Source organism: Camelus bactrianus, chromosome 4 (genome assembly GCF_048773025.1).
Source record: "Camelus bactrianus isolate YW-2024 breed Bactrian camel chromosome 4, ASM4877302v1, whole genome shotgun sequence".
Taxonomy (NCBI): Eukaryota; Metazoa; Chordata; class Mammalia; order Artiodactyla; family Camelidae; genus Camelus; species Camelus bactrianus.
In genome coordinates this window covers 27029795-27055811 of record NC_133542.1, presented here as the reverse complement: position 1 = coordinate 27055811, position 26017 = coordinate 27029795, and the positions used below count along the sequence as shown (strand labels likewise).

Genomic DNA, 26017 nt, shown 5'->3' with positions numbered 1-26017 from the left:
TCTAGGTATATTTTGAGTGTGTAACTCACAGGATTCACTGATGGATGAGATAAGACCATATGAGGGGAGTTAAGGATGATTCATATCTGGCCGGAGAAACTTTAGAGTGTCATTGCTATAAACTGAGTTGGGAGAACACCGTATAAAATCTGCTAAAGCTCAGACACAGGTTCTACCCATAGCAGAGCAGAGAACAAATAAGAAAACTACTGAACAACAGTTTTATTTATAGTTCTATGGTTATCATTCAACTTTAAATCATGTGGCTCTAATATATGACTGAAGATACAGAGCTTCACGTCTATTATTTTAAATGTGTAAATTCAAAAACATCAACATTCACATACAATTGTACTTAGCTTTAACAAAGATTTTTTTTCCTTATACAGCCAAAGAAATAATGTCTTCATAGTATTATGAAAATGTAAGGAGCTGTCTAATCATAACTTCACTAACTGTCCTCTCCAGCTGAGGGTGTCTGCCTACTTCTGATCTTTAGCTGATGCAACCCTGGAAAATTCCACATATTAAGATATAGACTGGCCAACACAGCCAAATGGAGAGCTGTTCACAGTGGGTTAAAGAACGTTATAATCAAAAGCCCTTTGGAGATGTCTATGTTTTCTCAAAACAAAGATTACAAATTATTACATGAATTTAAACAGGCAGTTAAAAAAGGATAAGCCAAAGGTTTTACTTCCTTCTCCGTGTGATGTCAACCTATAAGCTTAACCTAGTCTCGCTGTGGGTCTCTCAAATAGGCATTTGGAGAGGCTGCATTCCCAAATCTACACCCCTTAGAATGTTTAAACTCTCTAAGCAGATAATACAGTATTCTTAAAGTAATGAACATAACCACATGTGTCTGTTCATTAGAATCCTGGTAAATGAACATAGTTACAGTAGTAAAATGGTTATAATTAATACAAATATAGCATTGATCTTGAAGATATTAAAAAATACTCTTATAAGTCTTTAAAATATATTCTAAATAAGGGTCCATCACTAAAGTTACCAATATTCTGAGGACATACTAATTCCTGGGAATAAGTTTATTGCATGAGAATTTAAATAGATATCTATAATATTAATCACCAACTTATTTATAGAGTTATTCTAAAATAATTAACAACTGAACAATTTTATCATTAAATAGAAAGTAACTTACATTTCATTGGTTAGACAACTGACTATATGGCATAAATCTCAAGTGTTGTGATTTTTTTAGAACCAGAATTCTTTTTGGTGAGGATTTATGAGATGTTTTATTTTCTCTTTGAAAAGTATTGATTTTAAAAGCCTTCTAAATAAATGGCATTGATCTATCTATTCTTGAATCACTGAATGTAGGTCACCTGTGGACAGCAAATGATTTTTATTTCCGAGAGGGAGATTTTATTGACGAGAAAGGGAAAGCTAAATTTATAATGCCATGTGAAATTACTGGAATCCAGTGTTTAAGATTTTATGCTGTACAGAGTTGAGAAAGCACTAACTCCTGAACTGCAACAAATTGCCTGGTTCTGTTTTAATCAGACAGAAATACTGTAAAAATGAGCCATGAACACAACAATGAAAAAAAAGTCTACGAAATAGAGATGTTTCACCCATGATCATAATAGTCACATTTCTTATTTGGCAATGATTTAAAAAATTAAAATATACAATTTAAAATAATGAATCATTAAGAATATGGAAATATTCTTTTAAGTGAGTAAAAATTAGATTACAAAAAGGACAAGTAAAATGAGGTCTTTGTTTTTAGTAAGTATACATGTACTAAAAACGTACACAGCTAAATATGTAAAAGGCAACACAAAGGCCAACAGATCTCTGGATAGATATTCATTTTTTTTATTTTTTACTTTTGTTTATTTCTCAAATCTATCTCCTGATTGTATTACTGATGAGAAAAAATATTATCATACGTTTAAAATAAAGTCTATATCCTGAATTTTCCCCAAAATTTAATAAAATGCCGTAATAAATCTTTCCCAATCTGCCTAGCAATATGATTGATAAACTATTACTTGCAAAATTTTACCAAATAAAATTAAGCTCACAATAGCATAATACAGCCAACAATACATTTTTAAAACATATTTTTGAAACAATTAAAATCCTCTATGCAACAGAAAATGATTATTTGGCTTATTATTGAATGGAAAATTTTACATAAATTTATGTAAAATTTTATAGTCTGATACAATGTTTTTAAAGTTTCCATCAGTGGAGACTAGGAAGAGTTTGTAGAATCCGTAGTAAAGGAAAATTTAACTAGAATGGAAACAAATTCAAGAAAAGGAAAAAAAATCACTTCAAGGACACTATATTTAGTATCTTTCAGTAAATGAAAATAAAAAGATAAAAAGATGTTTTGAAAATGTAAAAGATTGCTAAGGGGCAAGCAAGGAAAATAGTTGTATTTAACATCGGAGACATTTTAGCCTAAAATTACATAATCTCTAGTTCAAATAAACTCTCTCTCAACTGTAAATAAGTTACCCATGAAATAGGTTATTTTGATAGCAATTTTAGAAAATTGCTTACATTGCATTACTTGATAAAATTTCTGTATCATTCAATGAAAGTCTAAAATTTAATTTTTGAATGAGTAACTGTGACTGAAACTTCTGGCATTAGGATGACACAGTAGTTAGTGAGAAGGTGAATCCCTAGACTTCCCTTACTAACCAGATGGGAGCTGTTCTGTGAAAAGGTCCAGAGAAGAGTTCAGACAAAAGAATAGCTCGAATTTCTCAGGTGCAGAAAGGGTATCACGGCCTCACATGACACAAGCTAACTTTAATTTACAAAGCACTAAATTGCAGTACTTAGAGAAGGTGACCTTTGCACCATTTCAGTCTTATTATGCAATCTGTTCCTAGAGCAGGATAACAGAGGTCCATTTTCTGTCTCTCTTTAACCTCTGTCATAAGACAGAACTAATAGCATGCTTGAAGCCACATGGAGAACAACTAGGTGGTAATTCATGTTGACCTAAGGAGAGCTCACCTGGCATGATTAAACCACTGAGCACCTACTAGTGATCTTCACTTAGGGCTTGAAACTGATTCAATATGGATCCAGTTTCACTTTGTGCATTTCATTTGCACCAAAACCCTTTGCCAATTTTGACTTTAATATTTCAAAAAATGATTGAGGCCCATGCAGTGCAAAGTCAGATCTGTATTTATAATCTACCTACGCATGTACCTACTATGCGATCCTCGTAAATTTGCTTTAACATTAGAGAGTCAGCATCTTCAGTTTTGCACTGGATAACAGGGCTTCAACTTCACGGGATTTTATGAAGCTTAAATGCACTAATGTGGGAAATGTACTAGCACAAATCTGGCACACAAAGAAAAGTCATAGAAGATAAGAAGTATTAGTCCTTACATTTCTGGTTGATTACCATCCGTTCATCTACTACAGCTCTCTAAAGGATGTAGCATTTCCTCTTAGACTCAGTTACTTACTATCCAATGATTCTCATAGCTAAAGTTTAGAACTCACGTTCCTAGTGAAAAATATGTGTCTTGGAAGAAGGCTAATTGGAAAAATAAATATGACACTTCGAAAAAGTCTCAAAGATTATTCTAACACATCCCACTTGGGATGTGGGTACTGAAAATCATACTAGCTTAAACACAAGGTAATAATATCATATTTATAAATTAATTGTAATTAATATCAGCCAGAAAAAAAGTTCATATGTTTAGAGTATTACAAATAATACCCCAGGGGATTTATTTGTGTGTGGAACTACTTGCTGCCCACCACAACCACTCACCACCACCACCAAAAGCAGTTTACAGCCCTACCCATGTCATATGAAGACTTTTTTTTCCTACAACTTTGACAACACTCAATGTTTTCTATCTTTAATTGCCACCACCATCACCCTTCTCTCAATCTGCCCCCTTGAACATAAAGCTTCTATTTCTGGAAATGATAATTCCCATAAAGGCTACATAACACAATGGCTAAAAATATGGTCTCAGAACCTAGACTGTCTCCGTTAAAATCTCTACTTTACCACTTACTTAAGCATGTGAACCTGGACAAACCACTTAAATTCCTGGTGCCTCAGAACCCTGTTAAGATTGGTGTGACAATTTATTTTAAATGAGCTTATATAATTCATATGCATAGAAGACTGTCTACACCTAGAAGTCACAGAAACGGTTATTAGTACTATTTGTATTAGTTTCCTATCACTGCTGTTACAGACTACCACATAATTACTGGCTCAAAACAACAGAAATGTATTGTTTCAGTTCTGGTGACCAGAAGTACGAATTGAGTCCTTGGGGGCTAAATCAAGGTGTCAACAGGGCTAGTTCGTCAGGAGACTTCAGGAGAAAATTTGTTATTTGCCTCCGGTGACTGTCAGCATTCTTTGGTTTATGGTCACAGTAGCCCTATCACTTCTTCTGTAGTCAAATCTCTCTGTCTGAGTCTAATAAAGACTCACGTGAGTAGGGTATGGCCCACGAAAATAATGCAGGATAATCTCTCCATCTCAATATCTTTAACTTTAATCACATCCTCAAAAATTCTTTGGCCATATAAGGTAACATTTACAGATTCCAGGGCTTAAAACTTGCTTCTCTTTGGGGACTTTATTTAGCTTACTGTACTACTTTTTCAAAAGAGTATCTTGGAATGCTTGCATATTTCTCATCTATGTGTCAACTCTTTATACATTTTGGGCACTATATTTTATCAGTTAGAACAAAAAAATTTTTTTTCCCTAATTTGTCTCTTGCCTTTTAACTTCTCCTGTGACTACTTTCATAATATAGGAATTTAAATGAGCATATCATTTGTGGCTTTTAACATCTCTATCAGAAGGAGATAAAGAAAAGTGGTACATTCATATTCCAGAATGGTAGGCAACCATTAAAATAGGAAGTGGATCAACACACTGATCCAGAAAAATATCCCACGAACATTAAGTGATGAAGGACAGTCATAAATTTTATGTAAATTACAATTCCATTTTATCTATGAAAGGTTCTGAATGATGCACTCCAAACTTCTTAGTAATGGCCAAGGAGAAAACAAATTAGGAGGTAAGATAAATAAATTATTACTATTCAGCTAATATTACTTCTGTTGAAATTTTTAAATAATAAATAAAAGTATATATCATTTCTATAATTAAATCTGAGATGGGGATATTAAAGTCCAGAGAGAAGTACATTTAAATTGCTATAGAATTTCAGAAAGAGATAGTTACTTATGTCTGGGAGAACTGAAGGAGGCAGTATTTGAGAAGGGAAAAACAGATTTGACCATACAGCATAGATTAAAAGTGTGTTCTCGAAGGTAATTTAATTTAATAGGAACAAAGCTATGTGAGGGTGTGATGGTTAATTTTACGTGTCAATTTGATGGGGCTAAAGGATGCCCAGATAGCTAGTGAAACACTATTTCTGGGTGTGTCTGTGAGAATGTTGCAGGAAGCATTTGAATTAGTGGACTAAGTCAAGATTTAGCCTTACCAATGTGGGCAAGTATCATCCAATCTGTTGAGGGCCTGCATAGAACAAAAAGGTGGAGGAAGGGCAAATTTTCTCCCTCTTCTTTAGCTGGGATGTCCATCTTCTGATCTTGGACAGAAGAAAGCTGCTGGTTTTTAAGCCCTCAGACTCTGAGATGTATACCAGCAGTCCATCTGGTTCTCAGGCCTTACAACTCAGACTGAGACTAACTTTAATACCATAGACTTTCCTGATTGCGAAAGACAGACAGTGGGACCTCTAGGCCTCCAGAGCCATGCAAACCAACTTCTATAATAAATCTTAGATATAGATATAGATATAGATATAGATATAGATATAGATAAAGATATAGATACATAGATCTCCTTTTGACACTTTTCTCTGGAGAATCCTGACTAATACAGAAGGTAATAACGTTAGGCAAGTTAGGTGGAAATAATGATAACATGCTTCATTTGGATCAAATCTCTGAAGGCTTAATATTAGAGAGAGTTTAGATTTATTTCTCCCAGGTTAAGAACTTCAAAGCATAGCAACTACCAGATAGTCATTGACAACTGAGAGTACAGCCAAATTTACCTAAGTTATTTTAAGGCAATCCAGGGACAAGGAAAAACAAGACACATGCATGAAAGAGGCCCACTTGGGGTAATTCTCATTGTACACTGGGCATGGTCCTAAACACCATCATTCCCCCAAGTATGCTAAATTCTCTCAATGTCTGAAGCCCAATTATGAAAAAAAATTATGTTATGGATATGCTGGCTGGCTATCAAAAAAAATGATAGAGTATATGTTAAAGAAAATTTAATCTTCTTGATACAAAAGATTTTTTAAAGAAATGGTAACATGGTCAAAAGTATCATATGCTGTCAATTGCTAGAAGTTCAAAAAGATACTAGCACAAGTTAAATACAGGCCTATAACCAAACTTAAACCTGCATTGTCTCTGTGTGTGCACACATGTTTCAAATAAAACTTAAATAAGCCTTTCGGCCAAATTCAGAAGTCCACAACATCACACAGAAAAAAAATGTTAAAATTCCTGATATACCAATGTTCATAGCAGCATTATTTGCAAGAGTCAAAAGATAGAAACAATCCAAATACCCAGTGATGAGTGAATAGATGTAGAATATTATTCAGTCTTAAAAAGAAACGAAATCCTGATACATACTACAACCCAGATGAACTTTCAAAACATTATGCAAAATGGAATAGGCCAGACACTAAAGGACAATTATTGCATGATTCCACTTATTTGGTGTACCTAGAATATTCAACTTCAAAGGGGCAGAAAGAATATTCATAGTGGTTGGGGTGAAGGAGTGATGGCGAGCTGTTTAATGTGCATGGAGTTTAGTTTTGGATGATGAAAAAGTTCTAGAGATGCACAGCTGTAAAACAGTGTGAAGGTACCTAACACCACTGTATTATACACTTTAAAATGACTGAAACCGTAAATATTATGTTATTTATACTTTACCACAATGAAAACAAAATAAAATGTCTATGAGAATTGAGAGGAGATTCTTCTTGTAAAGGAAGTGGTATTACATCATTTTCATAATCTAATGCATGAGGAAGAAAATAACTCATTCAAAGATCTTATCATTATTAGATCTTAACATTTTATTATACTGTGATTCCTCTTGATTAGAATTCATATCTCATCACTGAATATCTTTAAATAATCCCTGTTGAGTGCACATGCTTGAAAAAAGTCTACACTCAAAATTATTTTCCAACTATAATCTATATGTGTAAGAGATATAATACTGTTTTCTTCCCAGCAGTCAGATGGCTTATCACTGTTGGAGGAGAATTTGCTGAGGTTTGAGTTGCCTCAGTTCACCCCGCTGTGAAATTTGACCTCAGATATAGATAACTTAATTTGAGATTCCTAAAAAATGTATCTTCTTCCATTAATCAAATTATCTATGTAATTACAATATGTACACAATTATTTCATGAAATGTATTGATTTAATAGTGCTTAGGACTATGAATAAAATTTCACCTATGAGCACAAAGCCATTAATTCAGCTTAAAAGAAATTTGACAGCAGGTATTTAATTACTGATATCCTACTGAAATTGGCATTTAATAAAGAGAAACATTTCCTAAACACTAAAGAGCTTTAAGATACGAAATGAAATGGTCTATGTCTTGAAAATGAATCTAGTCATAAAAAAGGAAGAAAAATTAATAGAATCATGTTCAAAAGCCTTTAATAGGCCTGTAAGACTGAAATAGAACCCCTTGGGTTTCTCATTATGAAGTAGTCTAACATTTGCTCACAGACTTGGGGATGGAAAAAGAAAGCCAGGCTCCAATGAACATCACGTTATACATAGAACATAATGTGCAGAATATGCATTCTTTAGTATTCAGTAAGGATCTGAGCCATCGTATCTCAACAGACTCTAAGAACATTTCAAAGAATGGGCATGGAGACAAAATTTTAGGTCTATAAACTAGGAATAACTCAATACAGAACATATTTTCCTACACCTCAAGCTCAAGGAAGAGTTTGGCCAGGAAGTTGAGGCTGTGCTATGTCAACATAGCTCTTAATTTCAAAAGGGGATAAAACATCCAGAAATCTGATCCAATTATACATTTTTATTAAGCAAACTAATTGTACATACATAAGATACACTTTCATATGCATATATGGATCAACTCGGTGTCTCTGTGCATTCATTACAGAGGATGGAAGTGCTATATGAGCAATAAAGCAGGAATTCTCCATGAAGGAATCATACCTTGCTAATTTTTCCTGGTATCAGGAATGTCACAGATAAGATGTTTTCCTATAATTTTCAATCAAGTATTTTCATCAAGCAAATGCCTTATAATAAAGTACACATATTTGTCAACTACTGAAGATCAGAGAAATATAATGATGATAATATAACCTAATTTGTTGAACACTTACTATGTGCCAACTCCATAAGCGTAACACTATACTGACTCTATGACATTAACAGGGAAACATAAGTTCAGAGGTATTTTGACGCCTGCTTATGGTCACATGGCCAGCAGAGCCAGGATTTAGCTTTTAGCTTTCAGAGACTCCAGAGACTTTGGTATTGACACAGAACAAAATGCCTTTAGATATTGTGTCACCGCTGAAGAACAGTGACTCAGTTAAAGGAACAAATATTAGGGGCAGATGAAGCAGAGAGAGGAAGAAGGGCTGGAACTAACTGAAAGTGAGAGAAGTGGCTACGGGTGAGAGGCAGTGGGATCATGTCTAACAAGCACACTTCTTCCAATGATATTTTAATTTTCATGGACAGTGCGCTCCCTTCACTTGAAATAGAAATGTGCTCCAAAGTCATCATGCACAGTACCCCTTTTAATCGTTGAATATGTTCTTAAATTTCCCCACCACGTTATCACCAGCAGGTTTTTTTAATTTCCATAATCTGAGATACGCATTTTCAGATCAAAATAACTTTATTGCAGTGCTAATATTTTCCTTTTGTGATTTGGCATGGTTCAAATTCCTGTGCTACTTTGTAACTTTCTATACTTCTGGCATGATTCCCCAGCTAGATTATACGTTCTCTGAAGACAAGGCAAATGTCTTTTCTTTACACAGCTGACCCTTGAACAATATGGATTTGAACTGCCCGGGTCCACTTACACTCGGATTTTTTTCAATAGTAAATACAATGTTACCCCACGATCTGTGGGAGATTGATTCTGTGGAGGAAATGCGTATGTGGAGGGTCAATTATAAGTTTTACTAGATTTTCAACTGTGCAGAGAGTGAGCATCCCTGATACCTGACGTTGTTCAAGGGTTGACTATTATGTTTTCCAATGAACCAAATGTTTTGTGCACATTAAGCACTTGATAAATATTTGACATTCTGATTATACAATAATTAAACAGATGGCAAAAAAAGTTACAAGAACTTAAAGATTCTTCTCAAACTGGAGTCTGTACACTAGAGATACAAGTTCAACATTATATATGCTTAAAAGAACTTGAATGAAATGATTAAAAAATACTAACACAACTAAGCAAATGTGGGATAAAAAAACAAGAGAACTTACATTACCTGCTCTTAATCATCCTAAGTATTTGAAGGAGGCACTGCCATGCTTGAGAACTTCTTAATGCCTTATGTAATACACTGTATGCCTTATATAATACACTTAATGCCTTATGTAATACACAACTGACTTGGCCATGGAAAAAATGCAAATTCAGATATTGGCACATTTTATACTTGTGTTTATATTTACTGTTATGAAGAAATTAGAAGCTTTTAGGCGGGACTTCCATGTATTTCTTAGGATAGGCTAAGCTACACTACAGAAACAATCAGGTCCACATCTCAAATAAACATTTATTTCTCCCTCATGCTACAATTTGAGAGTCATTCACAAAGGTGTTCAGCTCACCACTGTCATTCAAGGACCAAGGATGATAGAGCTTAGCTGCTGTGAAAGACTTGATAGTCAGCGTGCCAAAGAAAAGGCAGTACTCTATGGCGGTCCTGCAACAGCAATTAATTATTTGCCCTCAAAGTGATTATTTCACTCTGTTCATAGTATACTGGCCAGAACTAATCTCAAGGTCCCACTGACTCACAGAAAATCTATTAAGTATAATCTTACATACTGGATATATTTGGCAAACAGCCAAACAATTGTACTGAGCACACTGAATTCAAAGTATGAAGCATTTTACAAACTTTTTACATACATTATTTTGGTCATAGACATATATTTTACAGAAAAAGAACATACATCTCAGCAGATGACTAGTCCCAGGTCACCTACCTAGTTGGCATAGAAGATGATAACTAAATCTAGATTTATCAGGATTTTCAATTTCCCATGCTGCATATTATAAGAATCTGTATTCGTTTACTTTGGGTATGGACAAATGGTATTTGAACAAATGATGAGGAAATTCTGTGGGTCAAACAGCTCCATTTGAAGAGCTTATTCAATGTAGTAACATCATCTGTGTATGACACCAACACTGATCACCCAGTACGATGAAGCTGGCCTTTGAGTTCTTGCAGTAAGAACTAGCACTTTTCCATTTAACTGATAAAATATGTTCCTTTCAGGGTCTTGGCACTTTTAATAACTTTTCTAATCAAACTAACTCCTAGAAAATAAACAAGCAGATTCCTTGACATTTTAAAATTGATTGGTTTTTTACCTTGGTTGTTATTATTTCCTGTAACTTGTAGGTGTAGGTTGTTGACAATGAAATGAACTGTTTGATCACTAAGTACTACTATTGGGACTTTCCAATATGATGAATTTTCTCATCACTAATTTGCTCATGTTTCACTATTTTTTTCCCAGACTTTCAGCGACGTTTCTATTTGATGATTATAGAAAAAAATGTCCACATTGGCTGTGGCATTAAAAAATAAAGTCCCTCTGAAATGACTGTTCAACCTGAAACTCTGAAATAGGTTTAAGAGGTGCTCACAGTATCCCTTATAATTTATCGAATGTTCATGCATTCAATGTATCATTTTTTTCTAAACAAAGTATTTCAAAGTTTGAAGTATTTACATTTTTCTCTCTAAGGTGTTATCTGGGTGATAGAAATTTTATTTCCTGACTCAAGCTATTTCATAGGTTGAACAAATACAGGTCTTCCAACAAAGTGCCATAATGTACACATGATATCCACATAAAAAGGAATAATGAATCCACATGCTCTGTCTTCATTCAACAAGCACCCTCATGTCTGAGAGCCTTTAAAATTGTTTGGTGTTTTCACCCATTTTTGTTTAGACTCACAAGCACTGTGAAGACAGCCAGAGGCTTCAGTCAAAAAACATTTATTCTCCACAAATTTTCCCCCAGTATATAGATTTTTTTCTTCCTTTGATAAACAGCCTTCAGACATAGTCTCGAGAGCAAGATAAATGAGAGGAAAGCAAAGTTCTAGACAATCTTATAGAAGTAGCTCAAAATGCTTAGAGTCTGCCTTTGCTCTAAGCCTAACCTAGGTCAGTAATCACAGAAAACCAATCCTTTCATTTATATTTCCAAGAAATCGGTGAAATAAGATTACTGGTTCTTTCAGTCAGCACACATTTCAGCCCACAGGGTCCCAAGCTACTCAGCATTATGGCTCTGCATGCGTGTGTGTGTGTGCATATGTCCAGACTTGACAAAACTTGGTGAAAGTGAACGTGGGCAAGGAGAATGATCATTCCCAGCATGCTGTGTGAGGGAACAGAAGTATCTGTAAATCAGGCACTTTTCTATGCATTTTATTTACATTAACCCATGTAATCTATACAAATTTGGCATGAATGCCACTTTTGATTACCATTTTCCATTTGAAGACACAACCTTGTAATTAAAGTGAACAGTCCAGAGATACACAGAACACAAATGCCAGAGAGGCAATTTCAACCTATAATTCCAATCCTATGTTCCTTTTGTTTTGTTTTCCGGTGGGGGGAGGTAACCAGGTTTATTTATTTACTTTTTTTTTTAGAGGAGGTACTGGGGATTGAACCGAGGACCTCATGCATGCCAAGCACATGCTCTACTGCTTGAGCTATCCCCTCCCCCCAATCCTATGTTCTTTTAAAATACGATGTCTCATACGACAATTATGACCACTCGCTAGGGGCCTCATTCAGAAAAAATTACATATATATATTCATTCAACATAAAAAAGAATAATGAATCCACAGGAGATGATAGATAGATAGATAGATAGATAGATAGATGATAGCAAGCTAGCTAGCTAGATGATAGAGAGAGAGAGAGAGAGAGAGAGAGAGAGAGAGAGAGAGAGAGAGAGAGAGAGAGAGGTATCCATCTCCATTAGCTCCTGGGACAGGGGTCTTAAGAGATTTCAGAAGCCCAATGTGGCCTTCTTTGCCTTTTACAAAAATAGTTATCTCAGGGGAAATTTTAGACTTTCAGCTGAAAAAAAATTGGAAAGTACTTATCTACCTTGAGCTTTGATAGAACTGACTTAACTCGGGCTCTAGTTTGTAGGTTTAACTACAAAGATAACTTCCACTGTACATTTGCAATGCCAGGTACCTTCTAGATTTCCCTAATTCTAAGTGACTAGTGTGAAGTCTCTGGCAGGCACCTTAGAGGCTCAGGCACCAGGTGGGGAGTTATCACCTACGGTAGCTGACATGCTGGTCAGCCTCACATTGAAACAAATACAGCATGAGCCAAGGTCTCCAAATCCCCCTGGCAGATCTAGTGACCTTTTCATATAGAAGACCCCAGCAAACAAAACTGACTGAGGACTGAGGGTGTGTGTCGAGAAAATGAATGGTGGTTTCAGTAGTCTTACTGGGGGCTTCACAGAGTTGGTGATGATATTTTAGAGATGATTCAGCCTTCTCAGAAAGGAGTCACCCACTCTGAAGACTAACAAACGTTTTATAGTGGTGGATGTAGTAAGTATCTGGGGAGGAACAGAGGAAAGAGTAGCAGCAAAATATATTTTAAATAGCAAAAAATTAGAAAAAAAAAAGGCAGAAAGTAGGTTATAGGTCTAAGGCTTCGTAGACAGTTGGCTATACTCTTGAGAATACTATGAAATATCAGGACACTGAGTGGCTGCCTCAGACTCCTCAGCCCCAATACCGGAGAGATTTCCTTCATCTGAAAGGAGAAAGGAAAAAAGTCTTCATGTGAAATCTACAGTCTGGGCCATCCAGGAATTTGCTTCTCAGCAGAGCTAAACTGGGAAATAGAAGACATTCTAGCTATGGACTTATTCAGTACTAGGAGGCGCTAAAAGCTCTGAGTGTAAGTGCAGGTGCTGAGGATGACTGGGGATTTGCTTTTTCCTTTGCACTAGTTAGCATGGCCAATGAAAAGGCTTATGTTTGAATGAATTTGGTGGAACAGTAAATGAAACACTGTATTTCAGTTACTTCTTCTCTAATGCTTTCAGTGTGTGTTTATGTGAAATCTAGTAAAGATCTGGAGCAATAAAGTAAATGCTCTATCTGTTCTAGCAAAGATTAATTCTTTTAATAATTCAAGCTGGTTTATCATATTTGTTGAGGGAATTTCTAAGCAAGTAGAAGAACAGGTCAGGCCTAGTGTGTTTCATTTTGGTGAGCATATATTATTTTTTATTCTCCTCTGGATTTTAATTAAGTGATTACTTTTGAAGTTAAAACTACAGTTATTAAGAACACTTAATCACCCCCCCTCCTCGTTTTTTACACCCAGAGTAAAGACATTTGGTAAATATCACATATATGCCTTAAAAGGGTGAATATAAAATTTTCTATCCATGCTAAACACTTCTGAGACACTTCTGAAAGTGAGAGTGCATGCAATTATTAATATTATATACATGTATTTATGAATTATTACACTTGGAAAACAGACATTAACTAGGACAGTCCCAGCAAACCAGGACTTAAAGTTACCTTAGTTTTAATCACCAATCAGGTATTAAAGAAAGGCAATCATAAATTATTCCAAAGCTTCACTGCAAAACTAGTTTTCAATCATAGGCTTGTTCTCATTTATAGGTTTATGAAGAAATATGGCTCAAAAAATTCATTTTAACAGGAAAGGCTTAAATATACCAGGCTAAAACTGCCATAGGAGAAAAAATAAAATGAAATTTTTTATTCCTGTAATTATATGTGTTAGTCCAGTAAAGTTTATGTAGCATGTGCATATTAATGCATTTGTTCATTTCTCCAAGATAATTTCTGAGACATCAGAAAGAATAAATTAAAAACTGGCTTTCTTAAATAAAGAGGAATATTGCCACTCTTATGGAAAAAAATATTTGAAAGTGGGAAACTTAATCAGAATCATTAGGGAGAGTTAGTATTGAATAATTAATCACAAGGAGAAAATACTGTAATGTGAGTCTATAGAATTCTCTGTGACTTTTGACAAGTTACAAACTCTCTGTGCCTCAGTTTTCTCATTTATAAAATAGATATAATAATAGTATTTCCATTATAAGGTTGTCGTGAGGATTAAATCATATATGTCTAAAATAGGGATGATACATACATAGTAAGCAGTATAATGTCTAGCTATTGACTTTGTGTTCCCTAAAATAATAAAATTCTCATCATATTTTGCAATCATTTATCTTGACTTGCAGAAACTTTGTTACACTTCCTTTTGCTTGTCTCATATAAAATGACACTTAGCAATCACTGTCATACAAACACATATCTTTGTGTATTATTGCTGTAAAGAAAATCATTTTGTGATGTACCTGGCATGCAATCATTCTGACAAGCTAAATAGGGAATCCTCGGATAAGAGACCTAGAATAACCATCTACTTATTTGTTTCCTTTATGTGACTGTTCATTCATCTGTGCAATAATTAGTCACCGAGCATTTATTCTGTACCAAGGGTAGGGGATACAACATCAGGGAATGCTCCACTCAAATCCACTGTCTTCAATACTTTCTACAGATTGTAGAAGGAAAAGTTGGACAAATCAGCACCTTTATAATAGGTGTGCTCTCTGCTCATTTGAGCAGAGACTTGATGGTCACAAAGGGAAACCACATGGTGTTATATTGCGAAAGAATTCCAAGGGGAGAAGCAAGAGCATAGGACCTGAGGCCTGAGATGGCTTACCAGATTCCAGGGAAAGCAAGGAAGCTGGACTAATCTGAACAAGTGACGGGAGGGGGACAGAGGCAGAAGACCAGGTCAGAGAGGAGGCCAGATTATGCATAACCTTGAAGGGCATTGTAAGGACTTCCGCTTTTAATCTGAGTAAGAGGAAGAAGCAGTTGGAGGGTTTTGAGCAAAGATCACAAGACATTGGAAAAAAGCATGCTTAGATTTTTGCTTTTACTATGGTTATCAAGAGACAGGGAAGCAAATCTCTGAGCTCTCTGAAACACTAGCCACGACCAATCAATATGGATTCTGTCCTCCAAGTTCTCCAGGCTCTTTAACAGGTTTCCTACGGCCCTAAGCCCTAAGGACTCAAAGATGAGTAACAAAGGGGGAGAAAAGAAAACAGGAAAGGTTTTGAATTTTCCTTTTTTGGCCTTAGGACAGGTTAAAGAGGGAAGGGAGAGAAGAGGTAACTCCTGTGCAAAGTAGGTTTCATTACAGCTTCTCAGACAGTCACAACTGCAGCAGAGGTGGTGCTACTTCTAAGGAGGACAGCAGTCACCTACATACCAAGTTCTGAATTTCTTAGCTTTGCCATGGAGTTGCTTTGGAACACTAGGGGAGTTACATGATTTATGCCTCAGTTTCCTCATCGTTAAGATATGTTAAAGATGCCTCACAGGCTGGTTGTGAAAGTTAGGTGCTTGCCATATAATATACAAATATAAATGTGTGTTGCTACTGCTTTTGATAAGAAAATGAGGTTTATAATCAAGATCATATTGATTGCAAGATGATGTTTATCAAAATATCTTAATTATAAGATGTTCTTTATTGTAAGATGCATCATTAAGTTAAGGGCTACTGTAAGGCTAAATTAAGAGACTACATTAAATGCTCTAATTGATTTTTAAATCCATCAGATTTCCAGAAATGTTAAAATGCTATTGATACAAGGAGAAATTACATCTTTAAAATGACAGTAATACAATTACCGAAAATTTTAAAAATTTTAAAAAAAGTATTTGGCTAATATGTAAAACACAAGATCCAATAGGTAAGACTGTTTTTGACATGAAACTACCTTAAATTAGAAGCCACAAATTATGTATGCATGTGCCAAAATATGACCGCTTCAGCAAGAGCTGAATTTGCATATACAATGATTTTAATCAAAGGTACCTATTTGATTGCACAATTATCTGTCTAGCATACACAAAATTTGAATTCTGTACACATGAATTCTCATTTGTAAATGCACCCAATTTTATTTTGTTGGTACAACTTAGAAATACCTATTTAATATATTAGGAAGTTAGTTCTCTTCCATTTATAGCAATTGAGATTCACTTTTTATTGACTAGTATAACAGAAATCCTGAAGAACACAAGAAATGGACCCTGCTTTCAGTCATGACAGAGGGGGATGTTACTACACCTCCATTTTGTGCCAAGAAAAAGTTTAAAACATGTTTTCTCACACACACTTGTTTCTTTTTGCCTTCTTATTTGGAAGTTATTCCAAAATTTAAAGAAGACTTTAGTTCACAGGGAGAACCCTTGAGTGGTGATCATATTGAGTTCACTCAATTTTCCACATTGTCAGTCCCTACAAGATGGAAGTAGGCTGCTGATCCCTACCACTCTAAGCAACAGAGAAAATTTAGAGCTGGTAAAAAGTAGCAAATTTATAGTCCTAGAGACAAATGCTCTCTATGGAGCTCCTGAACAACAACAACAAAAAGCTGTGAGGCAAAACTCTATATTCTGATGGTCTTATTGGACACTCAAGATTCTCCTTGGCTCTAAGTGAAGGTAGTGTGGTACAACAGGCTGGGAAGACTGATGACCATAATGATAAAATTCTGAGTAAGTGGGATGTCTCTTGTCTAACTAATTCTTTCTGATAGGCCCTTTGGAAGACAAGACTGTTCAAAATCTAAAGTTATTCATAAACTCTTATTAAGAGGTTGCTCTATATCACAGATAGGTTATGGGTAGCAGCAAGAGTCCTTTGCCATCTGAATCTTTCAGACTCAGGTCTTTTCTGCACATTTTTGGGATCAGCCTTGAGGATTCACCTAAGATCCAACTTGGCAACCTAAGTAGACACAATATCATCACTGTTCCTCCTATTGTTTACCCACATGCAAATATGTACTTGTGACAAGGAGACTCTACATTAGGCAAAAGTAGAAATCCAGTGTATAAATATTCACAATTTTGCCAACTATATCTTGACCCTATTTAGTAATCAGATTATAGAGAGATTCTTTCAAAAGATCTGAATTCTTGGACTTTGAACCTTGCCATCCAGTTCAATACTGAATTTTCTGTATTAAGTACCTCTTGGGTACTTAAATGTACTCACTGTTGCTGAAATAAGCCCAGGTCAAGTCTGTCTATAGTGTGTCTTCAACAAAACTATTGGTCTGTTTTCTTTAAATGTTCATTTTCAATACCTCCAGGGAGGGAACACACTATAGTAATTAAAAAACTCAGTGGGTCTTGGAGTCAGCTGTATCTGGAATGGAAGACTGAACCATGCCTCTAGGTATCCATGTGCTGGGTTTGTTCCTTCCTACACTGATTTGAGGTTTGGACACTTGATTTACTTTTACCAATGAGACTTTAGCAAGAATGGTGTAAAGTGAGGCACTTGCAGTAGGGTTTGTCCCCTGGAACACTCCTTGGAATTGAGTTCCTTACCACATGAAAGTCTAAGCTATTTTGCTAGAGACAGGTCATCTGGAGAGCCTCTGGAGGATGACTCCTCAATTAAGAAGAGAGGCTATATGAAGCACTGAGACCTGGAGTTAAGCTGTCTTGAATGTAGCCACATAAGTTACCCTAGCTAACTTCAGGTAGAGCAGAATAACTACCTAATCAACCTACAGCATCATGAGGAATATCAAATGGTTATTTTAAGCCACTGAAATTTAGGCTGATTTGTTATACAGAAATAGATAACTGATATATCTTGGATCAAATCCAGGTTCCATTACTTGTTTAGCTATACAACTTGGGCTTGTTGTTTAAGCTTTCTAATCCTTGCATTTTCAGCTCTACAGTATAGAGAATAATATACTACCCTGTAGGATTGTGTGATGGTATAAAGTAATTAATAAACATAAAGAATTTACTACAATGCCTGAGCCATTGTAAGTGTTTAATAAATAGTAATTCTTACCATCAATTTCATCATCTCAACCATCACCACCATTACAACTGTTACCACCACCAATACCAACACTGCTAACATTGCCATGAACACTGTCCTGATACCTAATGCTTTCATAATGCTCTTGTGTCAGCTCCAATAATGAAAATCCATATTCTTCAGCTAAAATATTTTTAACCCATACATACTTGCACAACTTTTTGTTATAGTCATTGATCATGTAAAGTAATAAAAATAACTCATTTAGATAAGCCATCACTTTATTTCATTAGTTCACTAAAGAGATTTGTCAAGACACTCAGCAAGTGCACTGAATAGTCCATATTTGAACACATGTTTCTTGTCATGAATACAAAGTCTTAATGCTGGCTGTTCTAAAAACAAGAGCCCACATCTCCCATAAGAAAGGAATTTCCATGAAGGCATATATTTTGTTGTATTTACTGCTCTATTCCTAGCACTTAATGCTTGGAATATGCACCAGAAATATTCGTTAAATACATTAATCAATTGACAGTTGATTGGTAGTTCAGCAGAGCATGGATTCTGGGGGTAGAAAATCTTGAATTTGAATCCCAGTTCTACCACTTATCAGCTATGTGAGCTTGGGAAATTTAAGATTTCTGTTCCCCAGTTTCCTTGCATGTAAAGAGGATAACAATGGTACACATTAGCTAAGATTTTTTAGGGCATGTGAAAGAGTCCCTAACAAATAATAAGTAATATATATCTGGTATCTATTACTATTATTTTGTTGGTATATTGAGCTCTATTGATACATGGAATAATATATATAAACTATTAATTTAAAGAAGAAGAACATGCATGTATACAGAAGGAAATCCAGGAAGGAATGCAGTATGTAGTCTTGAACCTCCAAGTGGAGGTTCCAGCTCCAAGCTCCACTCCTGGTTAGAATGATCTTTGATAATTAATAAAATTCAGATTCCTGGCCACTTCACACTTTTCCTTTAATCCTCTATATATTTGTAACAATTGTACCAAAGGATAATGTTTGCACAATCAGGTTAGGAAAGTATTAAAATACAATTAATTTTAACAGTTCAAGTTCAAGTACCCTATCATTTGATTAGATGAGTTATTTTGGAGTACAGGGATTTTTCTATTACCTTTCACATCCAATCACAGAGGGGAGTTGAATATTCTACCCAGGGTCCACCTCACATGCTATTCGGATGTCTCTTCTCTGCTTTCTACTTCTCCCTTCTCTCGCCTTACCCTTAGAGAAAGGTAACTACTCCTAAGTGATACAGACCCTCTTAGAATATGAGGAAAAACTTATTGGCAGTTGGTAGGCCCTTGCTATTCAGAGTGGGGTCCATAAAGCGTAACATCAACAACACTTGAGACAGTGTTAAAATACAAGTTTCAGGCCATAATATAAGGCATTGGTTCTCAACCCCAGTTCCCCATGGAGTCACCAGGAATATGTGGCATTAACTTTTGGAATCCAGGCTCCACCTAAGAGACTCTGAGTCAAATATTCTGAGGGGGGCCCAGGTGTTAACTATTTTGTCTCAACTTCTTAGGTGATTCTGACATGCAGTTTGGGCAGAGACACACTCATCTAGAGAAAAAAGAGCAAGAAACTTGAGACTGACTTTAGAATGTCTCTTCCAGGTTCTTCTCCAGGCTCCTAGAGGGATCCAGGATCCAGGATCCAGAAAGTCCTTTTACATTTTCTTACATCACTGGATGAGGTCCTCTGGGCTTATTTTTCAGGGTTACTGACCCACTCTGCCTAGTCTGACTTCTATCCTGCCTTCTTGATAATCTCCTTGGAATCTGAATAAGCTTAACAATTAGACCAGATAATATTCATAATATCAATGAGATATCTTACTACATTTTCAATGCAAAAGTCAAGTACTGTCAAGCACAGCAATAATGATAATGTTTACTTATATTATGGTTAGAACTCCAGCCCTATGACCACTTGTCCCTTTTTATAATTTGACTATTGCAGGGTGATGATACGATTGCCTTTGAATAGACTGCAATATTTAAAAGAACATATATGTATTTGGGGGGGGTAAAATCTTACATCTCATTCACTTGAAAATTATTTGACAAAATCAGATTGACTTTCCTTAATCCTTCTCAGTTTACCATAGATTAATGAGTTAATGAAGAGGGAAAGCAGATCTTTGGAGCTAGCAAGATCCAGTTTGCTTTGTGCATGGCTGAACTAAAACTGGCATTTTTGTCTCTAATCTTAAGATTGATCTTTACACAGTGAAACACTAAAATCAAATCCACATCAAATGCTTGAAAAGCAAGGTCAACTGAAATTCCTCAAGTAGGACAAGGCAGAATAAGAGATTTAAATAATATCTTGCTATTCAAAGTATGGTTCTTGGACCAACAGCTTTGGCATTATTCTTGGGCCTCAGTGTAGACCTAATGAATTAGACTTACATTTTAACAAGACAGCCCAGGTGATTCTGAAGCACTTTAAAGAGTGAGAAATACTAATATATAGTAAGACTCACTGATTCTTTTTATTGAACATTTGTTTATCCCTAAATTACACCCCTTAAAGCACACCATACAGTTGGCCATTCCTGTTTTTAATTCAAACTCTTGGTAAACTTTCCTTACATCCTCTAACTTCTGTCATCCTCCTCCCAACCACCTGTCTCTCTGGCCAAGTCTTATTTTACCAGTCTAGTCTGTGGGTGGGGCAGGATGCTAAATACAAGTCACTCTGTCATAACCTTTCCTTTACTGCAGTTGAATAAGAGACAAAAATAGTGAAAGTTTCTCTCCATCTACTCTAAACTAAAACACTGTCAAGGAAGTAAAATGGGTAACAACCTGATGCACTGTCATTTCCTTTTAAGTCTGACAATGAAGAGAATGCATGAAAATACCGGTTCCCCAGTATTATAAAAAAAAAACCCACAAATATACTGAGTTTGCTCTTCCCACATTGGGATAAAGGGGTACCAACTTTTCAAGAAATGACTTAGATTGATACAAACTATACATACTCATCTTAGTTTTTCAATGAATAATCATAATAATCCAAGGCCATTATGTAAGTTAAGACAATAATTCATTTTCTTCTTTCACTTCTTTTAAGAATGATAGAGAAACCATACATAATTGTGTCAATAAGTATTGGATGTTTCACTATCAATATAAACACTATGAAATATTCCTGGTAACTATTTAAACAGTAACAAGATGCTATTTTGTAACTGACTGACAGTGTGAATAAGTGAAGCCTCTGAAAACAACCATCTCCACTGACATAACGTAGTTGAAAACCAAATTCTTTGTTTTAATTGAAAAGAAGAAACAAAAGATCTTAAATGCCTAATGAACTGCCAGAGAAAACTTCTATCAGCACTCCTTTCTTGAGGCCTCACCATCATAGCCTGTATTTTATCATTACTATTTTCCACAACATTTAATATCATATCTCCTTCTTCCATATATATTAGCCAAAAGAAATCCCCAAACGGAGCCACAGAATATTCATAACAAAGATAGAAAACTGTCTTTCAATTTCTACTTTCCAATATGATGATTCAAGAAAAAACAAAGTCGGACGTAATCAGTCATGAAACTGGAAAAATGAAAATCAGCCTATATATACATCATGACCAGGATCATTATCACCCCCTTAAATTGAGGGGAGAAAAGGAAAACATCTGCTTCTTCTTACCAAGCTTCTATATAATTTTAAACTACTTAAAAATTATTTCCTTAAAAGAAATTCTAGTGCCTTGGATAGCCTTGGATAGCATGAACATGTGTGTGTTTCCTCAAGGTCATTTCTGGGCAAGCAGATGGCACATGTGAAATGGAAGACATTTGGAAAACTGTAGCCCTTCCTAGGTTCTTAGCATATGTGGACAGGAGGCATTCTGATTTCCAATCTTGGCTCAGTTCACAAGAAAAAAGGGAAGGGTTATTTCCATGGGGGGGGAAAACACACAGATTTCTCTATAACATACCTGACTTTTAGTCCAGGTTCACGTTTTTACAGATTTTATAAACAACATACATCCTTTGGAATTTTAGTACAAAAAACATTATAAGTAGATTTGAGGAGAGAAAAATCAACTTACCACAGCAGTTCAGCTAATTGGCAGGCACCATCATCTGAAACAACAAAAACATATTTTGATACTAGAATCATTTAAACTGCCAAAACTTTAAAATTATCTTAAAAGCAAATACTGTAAATTTACCTACAGAAGCAACATTAAATAAGCAATATAGATACCTTGTTTGACCTAACCATTTAGTTATTTCAGATGAATCTTTCATCGCCAACAGTCTGGGTCCAAGTTAGATAACTGGTTGCTTTTCAAAATCTTTTGTATATGTATAGTGGCATATATATTTTTTTTTACAGTATTTCTTCTGATGTTCAAGTTTAAAAGGTAGGCAGAAATACAGTCTTCTGTATAGTACCAACTTCGTTCTGGCAAGAACATAATCTTGAAATATTTATTCTAATACATAGCTCTGATAATGCCACATAAATCACCTTGCTGAGCTCAGAAATTCTCTGTTGTCTATACAAAACAAAAAGCTGAAGTATGTAGCATAGTGTTCAGCTGCTCCTATTCTACCTAAGAGTTCCTCCCATACTTCTCCAGCACATCCTCATTCTACCTTTCAAGTTTATCTCTATTTCTTCTTTTTTAAAAAAACAATATTTAAATTTACCTCATTTTCTACCTCACTATTCTTTCTACCCATTCTTTAGGACCATCTCAATGAATGTCTCCTCAATGAAGCTTGTACTGATGCCCAGAGAAGGAATCACCTTTTTTCTAGGTGTTCCCAGCACATTTTGTACCTTATGTCTATCTTTCAACCTTTAAGAGAGAAGTACAGTTGCATTGCAGCTGTTTCACCTAAGAAAGCTTTAATTATAAAGGGGGAGTAATGTCCACTATGAATGCAACTTTCTAGTGTCATGAACAAATAAAGTAAGGAATTCAAGTTGAAAATTTCCTCTACCGATAAATGCCTTTTTAGGCAAGTTCTTAAAGGCTTTCTACCATATGGGAATATATTTTCTTTTTTCTTTTCTTTAGATTCAAGAACCATTTTATTGTTAGGCATGAATTTTGTATGGAAAAGTGATAATACTTCTTGGACCTCTATTAGCACGGCGTATGTTCTAAATTAGTGTTTGGAAAAACACTGACACATTTTCCCTTGAATCATTAGTGTGGTCACCGCAGTAGCACAACTGATATTAGTAGAATAATCTTAGGGAAAACAAATCTACCTTTCCATGTAGAATGACATGAGAACATGGCCTTGTCGTAAGTGAATGACCCCAGGTCAGACTCTACCTATATGAAGCACACAAGTGTGTTACACACTCACTATGCCTCATCCTTTGTTCATCTTCTGGGCCCGCAATCACTCAAGGCTTGAAAAAGTTGACAAACAATTCTTTGCAATTATTCATATTAGTTTTTTTTTTCCCTGGATGATTATAAATTGTCTATCTATTCATCTATTTTATTGAAGATTTTCTTTCACATGACTGGAATTGCCAAAAAACAGTATCAATCAAAACCTCTAATTCTAGTAGCATAAACTATTTTCAGTGATCTGTAATTTTTAACATGTTCATCTATCTAATTCACTATCTTTACTGATCCAAATTTTCTTTTTTCTTTTTTTTTTTTTAAAGTATCTTTTCCATTCCCTTTTTTTCTTTGTATTTTCATCAGGTCCTTAGAATGCCATCTATAAAATATGGAAATCCTTTTAAATAAAACAGATAACTTACCAAGTGGATAAATAATTGACAGAGAAGAAAGGAAACCCTATCAAAAACTTGGTAACTTTTGTTTTGACTCTAGAGATGCTAGTACAAGTGTGAGAATAAAGTCATCTCAAATAAAATGATCTATGGATAGCACATGCACCTATATGTATATATATTTCAAATAAGTTTTCTGAAGACCTTGAATATGCAAATTTATTCAAATAACATTTACAATTAGCCATTTGCCTTTCCATATTTGACCATTTAATTCTCAGAAAGGACATCTATTTTTTATAAAAGAACCCCAGTGTTTGAATGCAGGAGCAGAATACTAAGTTGGATATCATTCCAATATAGTGATCATATGATTTGTTAGAAAATGAAGTGAAGAATAAATTGAATATGTATTATTGCCTTCTTTGTATATCTGTACTAGGCAGGTGGTAAGAATAAGCAGTGATTTCTGCATTTACTTGTAGAACCAATTATAGAAATAATTATGAAAACAAATGCAAATAGGTACCCACTCTCGGCATAGGAAATCATTTTAGCAATGAAATTCTTGAGTTCCAATAATATCACTGAAGCACGTGCATGTGTATATAATACATACATATCATATGTATCTCTCTCTGTCTTTGACATATACATGCACACACACATACATACACAGATATGGATATATACATAAGTGGTCAGAGGGATTATCCTTTTTAATTTCATCAGATTTGCCTTTCTCTTAGCATTTCCTTTTCTTCATACTAAATCTCTAGTCCTCATTCATCAGTCTTGAGCAATTCCAGGACTTAAGCTGAAGTGACTGAAGATGATAGTAACAGGGAAAGGAATCAAGACACAAGCACTCTGATGACTGAGCCTCTCTACATATATTGCATTAACAACCTCTGAGCCAAAGCCCAGAATAGACTTCCTTTGTTAAAAAAGAAAAGCTAAACATTAGGCCTTACTCTTTTCCTCCTGAAATACAAATAACTCTTACTTCAGTCATCTTCATTTGTGAGTTCTTTATCTTTACTTACAGAGCCTAAGTAAAAGTAAAAGTTAAAGTAGTTTCATATTGGTCAAAAAGATGCATCAGATACTATAAACCAACAACAATCTAATTACAAAATTTTTTTGGAAAATTGGATAAAAAGTAACAAATAGTATTTGAATTGCGAACTGAGAAAAATATATTAAGGAGAACATAAGTGGCCAAAGATTAAAGAAAAAAGTGAAAATGATTGATATGGAGTGACTTTTGGTATGGAACTTTTGGCTCTCTGGAACATTAATCAATCTCAGCTAAGAGCCTTGGGATTCCAAGGACAAGAGATTACAATGTCTCTCATGAAAATCTCTCATATAAGTTTGGAGTTTGAATTTGTACTACTGACATGGATGGAGAAATTCCATTGAGAAGATTGAACAAAAAAAGTATTCCTGGGTTTATACCTGATTTCATTAAATCTCAAAACTTCTCTGGAAGGGTAAACCCCCAAGAAAGGACACTTGAGAATACAAACAACTAAACATCAGCTGAAATCTGTAATTATAAAACTCATGAGTAAATATTGAGTGAGAATCAGTAAAAAGAATCAAACAGCAAGATTAGAAACACAAAAATATTCATATAGTGGAATTACAAAACACTGATGATGAACTAATTTTAAAATTACTCAAAATGAAAGATGGGAAGGAACATATATGACAGAAACAAAAATATCACCTAAAAGAACAGTTTTCCATGAGTACCAATTATAAATTTAGAAATAAAATATAATTATTGAAACAAAGTAAATAAACAAATATAGTAAACACAGCTAAAGAAAGAATCAGGAAATAGAACTGAAGAAATTATCCATAATGGTGCCAGAAGAAAAAAAAAAGTGATGAGAGAACATTTGAGACATAAAAAGTTGGGAGAAATGGTCCAACATTCGTCTAACAGGAACCAGA

At 34.9% G+C, this 26017-nt stretch overlaps 1 protein-coding gene across 4 annotated transcripts in view; it reads right to left on the bottom strand.

Moving 5' to 3' along the window:
* The window catches only part of PTPRD (protein tyrosine phosphatase receptor type D), a 1875536-nt gene that overhangs the window by 880964 nt on the left and 968555 nt on the right, over positions 1 to 26017 (bottom strand). For all 4 annotated transcript variants that reach the window (XM_074361573.1, XM_074361575.1, XM_074361574.1 and 1 more), the window contains one exon: positions 22389 to 22422. The gene's annotated coding sequence lies outside the window, so the exon portion shown is untranslated. The remainder of the gene's footprint in view (positions 1 to 22388; positions 22423 to 26017) is intronic.